Here is a 15,335-nt window from a genome sequence, read left to right as displayed (position 1 = left end):
GCAGTGACTGCGGACAGCTTCATAAGTTGCGTCTCAATCCTTTGCATCACCAGGGAGGCCCACAAGTTTTCTATTTAATATTGTACCCAGAACAACAGATGCATGGATGGTGAAAGGAGGTGCCAAAAAATCCTAAATCTTAATCCTAAACTAGGCAAATACTGGCCATTGGCTTTAGTTTTTGAAATGTCAAGTCCCTGATACTTCTGATTTATCAACTCCTAGAAGCTGAGTTGAGGATATAATGTCCAAGGGAAAGAAGTAGTGGAAGAGAGAAAGAAAAATAATTCCATGGAAGAAAGTCACACCAACAAAAATTACAGAATGCCTGAAAAAAAATAGAGAAGAAAAGAAATAGCTTAAAAAGAACTTAAATAAACATATTGAAAAACCTTACAAAAAGAGAAAATAAACCAGTTAGATTCTTTGTAATGAAAAAAATAATTAAAATGGAAACCACAATAATTAAAATGGAAACCACTGAGGAAGCTAAAGAGAAAAACTGATATAGAACTTTGAAAATTATTCAAAGAAAAACTTTGAATATAGCTTAAGAAGATAAGGATATAAAAATATAAATATGAAGTTCAGATGATCAGATCTTAGTAAAAGTGATGTTTCAGAAAGATAGAGTGAGAGAGGACTGAAAATTTCCAAAATTGAAGAGTGACGTATGTCTTTATGCTGAAAAAAAGCACTCTTAAATACCATGCCCATCAAATAAGCAAAAGATCACCTAAATTGGATAGATTGGATTTGTCATTAGATTGTAAAAATCTTTACTCAGCCAAACTAAGAAATAAACCAGTGGTAAAAGAACATTTTTAGACATCTAAAGGCTAAAGTATGTTATTTTTGCCACAAAGTCCTTGAAACTTTTCTAAATAGTATATTTTAGCAAGAGGAAAAAAATTGAATCCAGGAGGAAAATCTCTGATGTAAGGGAAAATGCTTAATAATGATGTTGATAAAAACATATTGGAACAAAATAAATAATATCTGCAAGAAATTTTGTATATTTAAAAACAGAGAACTAACATTTTAGACAAAATCTGATGACTTGTAGAACAGGTACTTTATACTTGCTATGTTTTACCTGAGAAGAGGTTAGAGAGACCTGATTATTTTACACTTTATGAATATATATATATGTATATATAAATTAAAAATTTTAAGGGAAATCCCCAAAAGACTAAAAATAGAAACTCTATCTCAGAATAGGCAGGAAAGTAAAAACAGGCCAGGATATATTATGACAATAAGAAATATAAAAAAGATGGTTGAAAGTCATCCAACTATTTCAGTAATCACAGTAAATACACGCTGCTTAAATTAATCTATTATAAGAAAGAAACTCTAGTAACAAACAGTATAAGCTATTTATAATTGGCACACACCCAAAATAAAGTCACACAGGAAGATCAGAAAGAAGAAATGGAAAATTATCTCTACCACCACAATAACACTTCCCTTGCATCTCTTAGTCATAAATAACATTTATGGGTCAATTCTTTTTTCAATATCTATACTAGGATGTTTCTGCTTTATCTTATTCATTTTCTTTGGGAGCTTAAAATAAAATATAATAATACTAATATTAGAGTTTATGAAAATAGCATTTCCTCTCACTTATTTTAACCCTTGTCTGCTATTTTCTTGAAGGCTTTCAATGCTTTTCATTTTCCACATAATTATAAAGAAGACTGCTAAACACAGAGCACTCATTATATTTCAGGGACCCCCTGCCTGCCTTCTATGTGTATGCAGCTAGTTTAACCATTACACAACAGTGTGAAGTGGAAACCATTTTAAACCCATTCTGCAGATGATAGAATGAGGCACAAGGGCATAATTTGTCCAGATTTACACAGCCATCAAGTGGCAGCGCTATGATTTGAACCTAGGAGTGCATTGCTCGGGAGGATATGCTTCTACTGCAGTATACAAACTATCTTACCACTTTGACTTCTAAAATTTTTTTCATACCATTGCATCTGTTGTCATTGCATGTCTTGTCAGTCGTCAATACATGCTGTAATGTATCCACAATAGACTACTAAATGTACAAATCTGACATTTCAGGTCTTACTACCTTTACTGGTACCATTTTCTTAGGCTGTAATATCCTTACATCTGGTCTGTTTTTGAGTGTCCTCTGAGATATAGCTCAAGTATCACCTCCTGTGAAACTTACCCTGGTACAATGGGAGAAGACTGAAATATTTAGTAATTGGTAGGGTAAGGTACCAACCATTTAGAACAGATATTTTGACCAATCAGAAGCAATGCTGGCCATAACTGGAATGACTCTATGGTACACATGGGCACACCCCATCCCACTCCAGGCAGAAATGGCTCATCAGTTAGCTGTGTCCTCTATCACTTCACACAGCAATGTTATAATGGTGCCAGATGTCAGTCTTTCCCTGGAGATTGTGAACCACTTCAGGACAAGGACCTCATCTTGTTCAGATTTGTATTGCCAGAGATAAACAGTGCTTGGCATATACCTAGCACTCAATAAATACTTGCTAATGGTACAGAAGAAGGAGTGAAGTTACTTAGCTTTCCTAGGGTCTTGATCTCCTCAGTTAGTATATTAAGAAATTTAAATGAATTTCACTAAAAGATCCAGAAACACAGTCTATAAACTACATGAATTTTTAAAATGATTTATTTATACAAGAGCTGGGGTACAGACCAGAGGTGCAGAAAGGGTGAGAGAATTCACCAGAGACAGAGCCGGGAGCAGAACAGGCAGATGGACTGAAGACACTGCTGAGGGGAGCAGCGGGTGAGACAGGAGAAGTCTGCCACACCATGTGGGTTTCTCCCTGGTTGGCCGGGAATTGAACCCGGGCTGCAGAGGCTGCAGACAGTTTCATGGCGTGGCACTCAACCCGTTGCGCCACCAGGGAGGTCCTAAATGAATTTTATGTCTAATGTCAGCTGAAAAATAGTGATTAGTTTCAGCACAGTAGTAACTCAAAGCAGATGTTCTGTAATCAGACATTTAATATTTTCAGCAGAATCATTTGAACTTTATTAAGTTTACTGTGGGGACACTGTAAAGGGTATATACTAAACCTCTTACCATCTTGTTATATCTTCTTGCTTGAAAGGAAAAGGTAGTGAAAAAAACCAGAAAGATAATTTGGTTGTCAATTTATACAGTGAACTTATTTTACTTTAGTGCATTTTGAAATACTGTTGGCTAATTAAGATATCAAGGCGATTGGAACAGGAAATGCTTATAATTGACATTCACATTCATAGCATCATGAATAAATGGTTGGGGACATGATAATGCTTCTTCCTTTTCTTTTTTGTTCATTTATTTGTCAGATTATGAGAGCACCCTCCTAAGCATTTGGTTTTCAGAGACATGGAAAGTCAGAAACTTGGAAGGGAAGACAAGATTCAAGTAGAGAAAGAGGTAGGAAATAAATCAGGATGGGGAGTAGGGAAGAAGTAGATTAAATAAAGGGAAAGAATGTGTTTATAACTGGATCTAAAAAATAGGAAAAGATTTTCAAGTTAATACTTATTGAAAATATTCAGAGGAAATGTTTATATGATGGCATGAGGGTGACACAGGAGAGCATCAGGAGAAAGAAGGGCATACCATTGCAGTGACATATTCAGTCTCATGTATTTGTACAAGTAAGAATTTGGCTTATTGCACATAAATGAGTTGCTGAATATGCTAGAGGAATTTAATTGCATGTATTAAAATACAAAGAATTTGGTCCAGAAAATACTTTCCTATTGTAGGCGAGGAAAAAAGCATTTTCCTCTGCACAACTTAGGTGCTTCTAGTTGAGTCGTATAAACTAGCCAGTCCAAAGAGATTGACCAGAGGGAAAACAAGCAAAAGTGTAACACATGCATTAAGCACGTACACAGGAGCATCCATCAATAAGTAACTCAAAAGAGTAGTTAAAACTTGGACTTATATACCATCTGGGATAAACGAAGGAAAAGGTATTTTGAACTTTTGGGTGGAGAGGACATGTTATGGGAAGGCAACCAAAAAAGGTAAGGGTTGCTATGCAGATGTAGGTATGATACTCAAAGACCCATAGCTCAAAATAAAAACATGCCAAAGAGGCATATTTTGGGGGTGGTATATTTTGATACCATTTACTCTCTGCTTTTATTTAATGAAAAATTTAATGAGATTAAATCTCTGAAGATTTACTCGTATATATTTTTTGTCATCTTATAAAAGAAAAATAATTTCAAAACACTGAAAATACATTGGAACAGAATGGGTGACCATTAAAATTAACTTTTGTATAATGATTTGACTTTACATAATTGATTTTTTAGGCATATGCCATTTTTGTTTTTCTATGCTTTATAATTGCTTTTAACATTTCTCTCTTAAGAGAAATCTAATTTAATCTAATTCTGAATTACCAAAACTAAAATTTAGTTGTCAAATTGCCTTTGACAGTTTATTCTGAGATTAATAATTTGACCATCTCATTATTGATTCTCAACTTGATAGTCACACTATCATATTGAACCTATTAGACCACTAGGCTTTATTTTTTAAATTACTGACTGGTAGCAATCTGATACATTCTGTGATATGATGGTCTACCATAAACAATATAGTTTAGAGTGGATAAGCTCTCTTTTTATGTTCTTTGTGAAATGTTCTTTTTTTTTTTTTTTTTTTTGGTTAAGATATAATTGACACTCAGCATTGTATTAGCTGTTGATGTACAACAGAATGATTCAGTGTTTGTATATATTGGGAAATGATCCCCATATAGGTCTAGTTAACATCTGTCACCATACATTGTTACACATTCCCTTTTTATTATGGTGAGAAATTTTGAGATCTGTTCTCTAGGCCAGTTTCAAATATGCAATACAGTATTATTAACTATTGGTGCCAGGCTGTACTTTACACACCCCCATTGCTTATTTCTATTTTATAACTGAAATTTGTATCTTATCTTTGACCTTCACTTATTTCACCCACCCACCCTTTCTTTCATCTCTGGCAACCAAGCACCCACCTGGGGTTTGAGAAACTGTTTCCCCACATTTAAAATAAAATAGAATTTAGATCTTAATGTTAAATATCACTTCACAGACACATCTACCTTCTATGCTTCACAGCAGGCAAATTGATTGCCTGAATCATTTGTCTTTTTCCTTTTGCCATGACTTGCTTCATGCCACATTAATATTTTCAGAATATTTACATAAAACATTAATTTAGTTAAATTGAGAACAATAGAGATCGTGGAATCATCTGTGGTAATTTGTAATGAACATCCCCACACCTGAGGTGTTGATTCAACAGGTGGAAGAGAATATTTGCACTTGGTGAAGTTCCTTTTTTTTTGTTAAGTTGAAGTGTATAAAGGACATAACTAAGCTTCTAATCAGGATATTATTTAGATAATGTCTAATAAATACTGTAAATCATCTTTTTTTTTACTACTCTTAGCACAATAATGCTATTTTAATAGAAAATTCAGACCTAGCCAAATTGATAATGTACGTTAGTGCCAATTAATCAGAGACCACTTCCTCCTATGCATTGGGTGCCTGGCTGTCATAAAATTCTGAACAGAATCCCCTGATATTTGAATACAGTTCTACAGAAGAACCTAGTGATTATCTTGTGCTGATATTGGGCCATGGTGTGGGTGCTAAGATTGCATATTGGTTGCAACTTCCTTTGTGATGCATTTGGTGTGAAGCAGCAATATCCTTGTAAGCTTCAGAGGTGGAAAAGTGGAAACGGTTTGCTTCCTAGATGTTTTCTGTTGACATTTTATTTTAAACAGCAATCTGTTTACTGATTTTAATTAAGATGCCATCACCCAGGGCAATTTGAGAAGAGCGAATTGTGTTCCTGTGAGTTGTCTTATGCAATGGTTGCAGTGTAAATAAAAGAGAAGCAGTCTTTTTATTATTTGCTTCAACTGCAACAACTCAATGAATTTCCTCTGTTCTGTAGAGTATTTGCCTTTGCTAAGACCACAGAACAGGTTTTACCCTCATAATATGACATTGAGACATTTTCTTTTGTTTTCAGATTCTGGGAAATCATGAATAAAATAAATAAATCTTATATAAAAGATGTATAGAAGAGGAAAAATTTTCCTTCCACTCTAGGCTCTTTGGCTGGCCTAATAATTAAAATGATATAAGACAGATTTACAGGAGAAAAACAAATTTAATTCTGGCATGTACAGGAGCTTCACACAGATGGGGGGGCTCCTTCACAGGCAATTGGGGTTTTTATGCCATCTTGAGCTAGGGAGAGGGGGGTAGGGGTCTGAGACTGCAAAGAGGAGAACGACAATTTGAAGAAGATGGGAAAAACAAATGTTTTTTAAAAACAGATGGCAAACAAATGCTGTGCAAAGACAAAAAGAGGAATTTGAACAAATAGGTTTTGCTCATTCCACCAGTTTGCCTGCCACATTTAGCCCATATTCTTTGTAGTTAACTCTGGTGGTGGCTTGCTTCCTGGAACAAGCTCTCCATCAAGGGCGACATAAAAAAATTGCATTCCTGAACTCCTGGGTCCTCACTGCTTTCAGCTCAAAACACACATGCCAAGGAGCATATTTTGGGGGTGGCCTATTCTGCTCTCCCACAGTTATAAACCCCAAACCATTTATAGCTTAGCATGAAAGTCGACTCAGCCTGTTAACTGAAATCTGGAATTAGGCAGATGCACCCAGCCAGGCACAGGCCCTGGTGTACGGCAGTCAGTCCCTTCATGTACCTGTCCCGACCATATATCTGAACAGGGACAATGTTCGCTTCCTGCAAACCTGTTTTCTAGTCAGAAATATGTCACCTGCTGAAGAGCCAGCAAAGAAATGACAGAGGTGTGACAGTGCTTAGGGAGAGTCCCTCTGTGGGTCCCAGAAACAGAGAAATACTCCTTCTAAGGAGATAATCGCAGTGATTTGATTTAACTACAGCCATGCATCACTAAACAGTGGGAATGCATTCTGAGAACTGTGTTGTAAGGTCATTAAGTCGTTGTGTGAGTGTCATCGAGTGTACTTAACACAACCTGCCACACATCTAGGCTGTCCACAGGGACCACTGCTGTATCTGCAGTCTCTCATTGATGGAAACATTGTGTGGTGCATGTTTGTAATTGAGAAAGACCCTTAAGAAGGCTGATGTGTCATGTGTATACATGTATTTTTTTAAAGTTATTTATTTATGCATACAAGAGCTGGGGTACAGGCCAGAGGTATGGAGGGTGAGAGGATTCACCGGAGACAGAGTGGGGAACAGAACAGGCAGATTGACCAAAGTACACTGCTGAGGGGAGCAGCAGGCAAGTCAGGAGAGGTCTGCTGCGCCTTGTGGGTTGCTACCTGGCTGGCGCGGGGATCGAACTCGTGCTGCATAGGCTGTGGACAGCTTCATAGGTTGCATCTTAACCCCTTCTGCCACCAGGAAGACCCTGTATACATGTATTGAAGGACAGGCCTCCCCAAAATGTCCAGAACAGGTCTTCCAAGATGTGTCACTTTGGCATGTGGATTATTCTGAGTTAAAGTAAATCAAGGCCTTGTAGGCTTCAGAGAAGCTTTTACAATTCCCTTAACTACCTAGAAGTATGAAAATCAGAGCTATTACTCAGAATTAAGATTTTTACAAGAAATACCTTTTCTATTGGACACCTGTCCATATGGCAGGCAAAACAATTAACTATAATTCATTTTGTCTTTACCATATGAGTCACTCTCTCTTCTTCCTGTGAGTCCTCCAACTTTCTCCTGGAAGCCCCAGGCTCCTATCCATCCCATAGCTCAGGATATATAGCCCCATTTACTTAGAAAATCTACATCCTTAACTCTGGCCTATACCCCAGTTCTTCAACAAACAAACAAACAAACAAACATTAAAAAAAAATCTATATCCTTGTAGATTTTTCATATGTATAGATAAATTTGTTTTTTTTCCTATTAATCTGTCCATTGTTAATATGATTATTAATGGACCAGACTAAGAATGCAGAGTGAAGTGATGGTGGGGGAATTACATTTCCATCCCCACAAGTGTAAAGATCTATGGACTTTTGAAGGGTTGAATATTCTTGAGTAAATTTTGTGGCTTTGGACAAATTGCTTAATTTTCTTGAGTCAATGATTCTTTATTAGTAAAAGGAGATCATAACCTCTTGTAGCTAAATTTTTTAAGCTCAAATGATGTGATGTGTTTGAAGTAATATATACAATGGAAGAAAATACTCTTAGCATCATTTTCCTTGTGTGTGAGTACTTGGTATTTCCAACACTTTCTGAATGTAGCCTTCTGGGTTCTTCTTCTTATTAGGATGTTTGTCTGCCCTCTGCCCTCCTGTCAGTGCTTCAGGGGCCTCCTTCATCTTTCCTTAGTGAAGCCTTCATAATCATTTTCATGCAGCACAGGCCCTCATGCCTTTATTGCCTGGCTTTTTATTTTTTCCCCAAGCACAGATGAATGCCAGGTGTTACAGATCTTTTCTAACTTAATATTATGTTTCTGGTGAAAAACACTTTTCCATTTGAAAAGTTCTCCAGACCCTGAAGGTTACTTCCTTCTATCAAAATATATTCTTTAGTTTTCTGACATGCTAGCTTATCAAATCACTGCTCAGCTATAGGGATTGCAATGGAAAAAACCTCAGCTATAGGGATTGCAATGGAAAAAACCTGGCAGTGTCTATTTTCTCTAGTCTATATCTTTGACTTTGCCCAAAATATAAGTGTCTGAATATAGATAGCTATGGTATATGATATATAATTATGATATGTGATATAATATAACATAACAATATAACATAAACAATTTTGTGCTACTCCTTACTCTTACCAAACCCGAAATTTCCTTCCTGCTTCTATAAAAGACACAGAAAATTTTGAAATGTGATTAAGATCACTACTGGGTTAAATATAGTAGAAGTGGTATTTTTCCCTAGGAAATTATTTTGTTATTACAATCTAAGATTTTAATAAAAAGCTTTATATGTTAGCTCTTTGCACTTATAAATTAGGGAGAGAACAAATTGAAAATGCAATTCATACATTTAAAATAGCAATTGCTTATAGTTAAAAAATTCTTCTAAAATCCTAATACTAAATTTAGTTCCATTATTAACCTTGGCTCATGAGATGTTTTATACTGCTGGCTTGTGAAATAGATATGCAAAATATTCAATTTTTCCTTTAAGTTTGCTGAGTATCCTCTAACGATTATCTCTTTTTTAGCAAGCTTCTGTTCACCCAACCTTCCCCTGACCATTGCTAGTTTTACATCCTCTTTCTTCAATTGTTTCAGGAACCTCAGGCCTTTTTTTACTCCAGAGATGTCTCCTACCTAGTTCTGGGATCCTGGCCATCCTTCCGCTGTGTTCTACCATTAGCATCTCTATCTACTCAGCAGCTGAAAATGCTTTCCCCATCCTAATTAGGAAAACTCTCCCCATCCCACTGGGGTAGATTAGTCGCCTACAATTCTCCAATTTTCTTTTAAGAAAAGGAACTCTGAGAGTGGGTTTAGGAAACAGTCTCATTTATAATTATTCTTCCAAAATGAATACATCTGTTGGAAGTCTTTTAGATTAGGTTTGCATTAGGTTATCCATTTGCTGGCCAGCATAAATGTTCTCTTCTAAATATATATATATATAATGTCCTCTTAATTTTTATTCTCTAAACCATTTGTTTCTCATATACTGAAGCTCCATGGTTCTAAAGTATCATTTTTTTTATAGAGTAAATGTTTGAACAAAAGGATGTAAGAATTTATTGATTTATTTGTTTTACATTATGCTTATTTGAGGTAATATTGATTTTTGCTACGAATTTATGTTAGCCCCTCATGTTCCCCACCAAAACCCTAATAATTTTCAACCGTATTCCATGGGATCATCATTCACCTTTTTACGCCTCACCTCCCTCCCTCTTTTCTAGCTCCCATAATAAAGTGAGATTTCAAGGATTTGTTTTGGTCTATCTTTGTGTTTATTCGCTTATTTATATATATTCCACATATAAGTGAAATCATCTGGTATTTGTCTTTCTCCTATTATTTCACTTACCATCATCCCCTCCAGTTTCATCCATGTTGTCACAAATGGCTAGATTTCATATTTTTCATAGCCGTATAATATTCCATTGTGTACATATACCACATATTCTTTATCCACTCATCTGCCCTTAGGTTGTTTCCATAACTTGGCTATTATCAACAGTACTGCAATGAACATGAGTGTGCACATAGCCTTTGAATTTGGAGTTTTTGTATTCTTCTGATAGATTCATAGGAGAGAGAGTGTTTGCTAGAACATGTGGTAGATCTACTTTTAATATTTTGAGAAATGTCTATGTTGTTTTCCATAGATACTGGACTAGTACCTCCTCATTATAAATATATAAGCATTCCTTTTCTAAATACCCATGCCACACTTGTTGTTTCTGATATTTTTGATATGGGCCAACCTTGCAGTTGTGAAGTGATATCTCACTATAGTTTATTTGCATTTCTCTGATGATAAGTGATAATGAGTATTTTTTCATGTGCCTATTGGCCATCTGTATGCCTTCCTTGAAAAAGTATATATTTAGATCTTCTGCCCATTTTTTGATTGGGTTATTTGTTTCCTTTTTGTTCCATTATATGTGTTCTTTATAGATTTTGGATATTAACCCCTTGTCAGATAATTGATGTACAAGTACTTTCTACCATTTGGTAAGATGTCTTTTTGTTTTAATGATAGTTTCTTTGTTGCACAGAATTTTTTTAATTGATTGAATTTTTTAATTGATTGAATCCTATTAAAATTTTTTTGTTTGCTTGTTTTTGTCATGATAGTAGTCTGCGAAGATATAATGGAAGTCAAGTTTAGGAATGTTTTTCCCTATGTTTTCTTCTATATATTTTATGGTTTTAGTTGTTATATTCAAGTCTTTTCATTTTGAAGTAATTATTGTGTATGGTATGAGTTAGTGGTATAGTTTCATTGTTTTCATAGCTGGCTATCCAATTTTGCCAGCACTATATATTGAATAACCTTTTCTTTCTCCATTTTATGTTTTTGGCTCCTATGTCCTAAATTAACTGTTCATGTAAGGGCAGTTTATTTCTGGATTGTCAAATTATTGATCTGTGTTCCTATTTTTACTCCAGTATTGCACTCTTTTTATTACTATTTCTTTGTAGTATAATTTCAAGTCTGGAGTGTAATGAATGCCTTCATTCTTTTTTGTCAGGATTATTTTGGCTATTTAGGGTCTTTTTTGTGGGCCTATAAAAATTTCAGTAATGTTTGCTGTATTTCTTTGAAGAATGCCATTGGAATTTTGATAGGAATCACATCAAATCTATATATTGCTTTGGGAAAGATGGCCATTTTAACAGTGTTAATTCTCCCAATCCATGAGCAGGGGAAATCTTTCTATTCATTGGTGCCTTTCTTTCTTTTCCCAATATCTTACAGTTTTTGTTACAGTAATGCAAGTCTTTCACCTCCATTGTCTTAATCCTTTTTGATGGAATTGTTTTCTTGAATTTTTTTTTCTTCTAGTTTGCATTTGTATATAATAATGCAACAGACTTTTACATGTTGATTTTGTAGCCTGCCACTTTACTGATTTATTGTTTCTAATAATTTTTTAACCACAGTTCCTGTCAACTCAGTGCCCACCCTGTAGTCTGTTGTTTTAAGGAGGCGATGCTCTCTGGCTGCAGTGTCACCACACCACAGCCACATCAAGACACCACAGTCCTCCTACACAGAGGAGTGTTGAGAGTTCAGGGGGGCACTGCTCCCTGTATCTTGATACTGCTTCTGGAAGGACTGCTTATTTGACTCTTCTAACTTTTCCAGTGGCTGCATTTTTTTTTTTTTTCATTTGTTAGTGGAGTTGTCCATTGTCTAGTCCAGAATAATCTTCCAAGGCAATTGCTTCCTCTTTTTAATGCCAGTCTGCTGTGGCCATGGGGGAAGAGAGGTCTCCAGGCTGCTGCTAGTCCACCACCTTAGATCAATCCTAAGAGATCAATATCTATGGAAGGAAAGGAGTGGTGGCAGGATGGGCAGCGGGGAAGTAAAAATGTGCAGTGTACTCCAAGCTGTACTTTAACACCGTGGGGAGCTCAGAATGAGTAAGCACACTGGAGTTGCATCACTTTAGGATAAAATGGCTGCTCCTTGGGATTCCTGCCTCACTCATATTGTATCTATGACCATAACCGGCTGCCCAGGGAGAGGTATGACTCAGCCTGGGGAGTTTCCTCGGAAGCAAGTGTTGATCAGTACTCTGCTGAATTTTGAGGTGGGGTCTACAGATCTAGAGAGTTCTCTCTCAGAACAGCTTTCTCTGTCTTTCAGACTTAGTTTGCAGGGTTTTCTAGGATGTTTAGCAGTTTCTTCAACTCAGGTTACCCTGTGAAGCTCTCTACCTGGGTTCCCTTTCCTTGATCCATGATCTGGAATCTCTTTCTGTAACCTGAATCAATTATTTGGTTCTGTTTTTTTCCATCTTTCAGAGCTCATTGTCATTTGTTGTCTTTTGGAGAGTGTCTTAAAAATAGTGGGTTCATGAAACAAACTGTAGAAATATGACTAGAGAATTGAGGTTATCAGAGGGTGGGGGTGGGGAAGCATAGGAGAAAAGGATTGGATGGGCTGTGGAGGAGGACTCTGGTGTCTTGGTGTGGCTGTGGCTGTCGTGTGGTGACACACAGCTGAAAGGGTGTGATTCTATATCTTTGAATCATATAGTGTTGTAAACCAACGTAACCTTAATAAAATATAATACAATTTAAAAAAATAGTAGTTTTGTATATTATCAGGCATTTTTGGTTTTAGGTTTTTTTTTTTTTTTTTTTTTTTGTGAGACCCTCACCGGCAACCGGGGAACGAACCCGTGCTGCAGAGGCTGAGGGCAGCCTCGCAGCCCAGCGCTCAACTGCTGTGCCACCAGGGTAGACCAGTTTTTGGTTTTAGTTCTTACATGGAAGAAGGCAAATCAGTCAATGACTTGTTTTTTCAAAATCTTGGACAGAACTGGAAATAGCTGAAGGTTATCTTTTAACCCTTTTGTGTACAGTTTGTTTACTTTATAAAAAGATATTTCCTTGCAAGTTCCAATATGTCTTGCATCACCCTCCTTCCAAAGCAAAGGCTGAGATAATTGCCTTCATTACAGTTGGAAAAATTTATCTTGCTCTTCATTTCTCTTTATTTTATCCCTCCTGTCCTTTCAAAAGAAAGCACACATGCATATTCTTTTGCGTATTGCTATAGATCTTCAAAATTGAGAGTAAAAATATATCTCGACCTGTCCAAAATAACTTAGTGGAGCACTGTTCATTTTATTTAATTTTGATTTATTTATATTAAAAATTAGAATGTAGATTTTATTTTCAGTGCAGTTTTAGGTCCACAGCAAAACTGACTAGAAGATACAGATTTCCCACATGCCCGTCCCCCACAGAGGCAGAGCCTCCCCCAGATTCTGCTTCCTCCACATTTATTACTGCTGATGGACATATGTTAATCCCTTATCACCCCAAGTCCATAGAATTCTCTCTTTGTATTATATACTGTGATTTTGTACAAATGTATAACGATACAGATCCATTGTTATGTTATCATATAGAGTAGTTTGAATCCTCTGTGCTGTTCATGTCTTCCTCCCTGTAACCCTGGCAACCAGTGATCTTCTTACTGTCTCCATAGCTTCACCTTCTCCAAAATGTCATATAGTTGGACTTATTCAGTACTTTTACGTTTAAATTTAGGTAGTCACACGTGTTTAGTGGCTATCACATTGTGCTGGACATTTCTTCGTATCATATTGTATGGTGTCTATTTTTTTGCAAAGGTAAATAAGAGTTTGGAATATTATAGCACATATCTCCTTTATAATTTTTTTTCTGAACAATTTATGCTAATGAGAGATGGAATTGGTATGATATAGGGTCACAAGCACAGGTTTTTCTATTTATTTCCTTCAACTGCTAATAATCTCTGTGAATTTCAATTTTCTGGACTGATGGGAGTGACCCTTTAAAATAGGTCGTTGTGAAGTTTATGTAATATAATCTGTGTGCAGAGTCGTGACTCAGAAAACATTTTTTTCTTTTCTTTCTCTCATATATCTTCTTGTGAAAAAATAAGTGTTTCCGAATGCTATAGAATATTAACCACTTACACCTTATTGTTATATCTAAGAAATATCTTTCCTTTGGTTTCATTTGTGCCCAGGGAAAACACTCTAAATCAAGGAAGGAGAGAAGTAACTAGAGTATTTTAAAGGAGGTAGGGTGTATGAATAAGACAAGATTTGTCAACTTGAGATATCAGGGAATAGGACAGCAAGAGAAAACCAACAACAATTCAACTTTAACAAGAGAATTAAGGGTCCTTTTTACTCCCAGACTCCTTGGGAACCCCTGTGGCTACTGAAAATCAACAACATTTCTTTCAACGTGTTCCTGAGACTACTCCTTTCACAAGGACTTTTTACTTCCAAGCTTCATTTTCATCTTAATGGAGCTGTACTAATGAATGGGATAGCAGCTTGCAGCCAAGAGTCCCAGACATAACATTCAGATTAGCAACAATGACAATAACAGAAAACAGTTAGCTTGTCTTTAAAAATTAACACCACAGGTACACTGGAGAGTGCATTTCATCTCTATTTTCTTTTCCCCGTCATCTCATCTGGTGTGGATGTGGCAGCAAAGAGCTCTCAACTAAGGATGTGATGCTATGCAGACTTTCCTGTTGGCACTCATAAATGTTTCCAGTAAACCTAGGACTGCATATTTGCAAGGTTCTAAAATGATTGGGAGACATGATATCAATTGGCAGAAAGGCAGGAATTTATGCTCAACTTTGATGAATGACCTGCTCTTACTTGTTTTATGAATGACTCTGGGGAAGATTTCAGGAAGAAGAGAGAGAGGACAGGGGATAAGAGGTGGGGGGGGGGCAAAGAGGGGACAAACCGAAATAAGGAATTTCTAAAGTACCAGTTAGTGCCACTATGTGGATAAATGAGATCACAAAAAGCAAAAGGGAAATCTCAATGGGTTATACAATTCTTATTGTCTAGAACTATGGCATTCATTTAGCCTGAGTCCGCAGAATCTTAGATTCTTTGAAATGTCTATCTATGCCTGATTTAATAATTTTAACTTATTTTTAATACTTTAAAAACTAATAAAAGTTGACATTTTCTGAAATTGAGCATGTACCAATTTTTGCACCTTGGCACTCAGCAGTGCATTAGCTTCTACAGCTAAACTAACTAGTTTTGGGATAGATCTAAATGAAAACA

This window comes from Talpa occidentalis, unplaced genomic scaffold (genome assembly GCF_014898055.3).
Source record: "Talpa occidentalis isolate TD23 unplaced genomic scaffold, MPIMG_talOcc4v2.1, whole genome shotgun sequence".
In the NCBI taxonomy this organism is placed as follows: Eukaryota; Metazoa; Chordata; class Mammalia; order Eulipotyphla; family Talpidae; genus Talpa; species Talpa occidentalis.
This window is presented reverse-complemented; position numbering follows the sequence as displayed.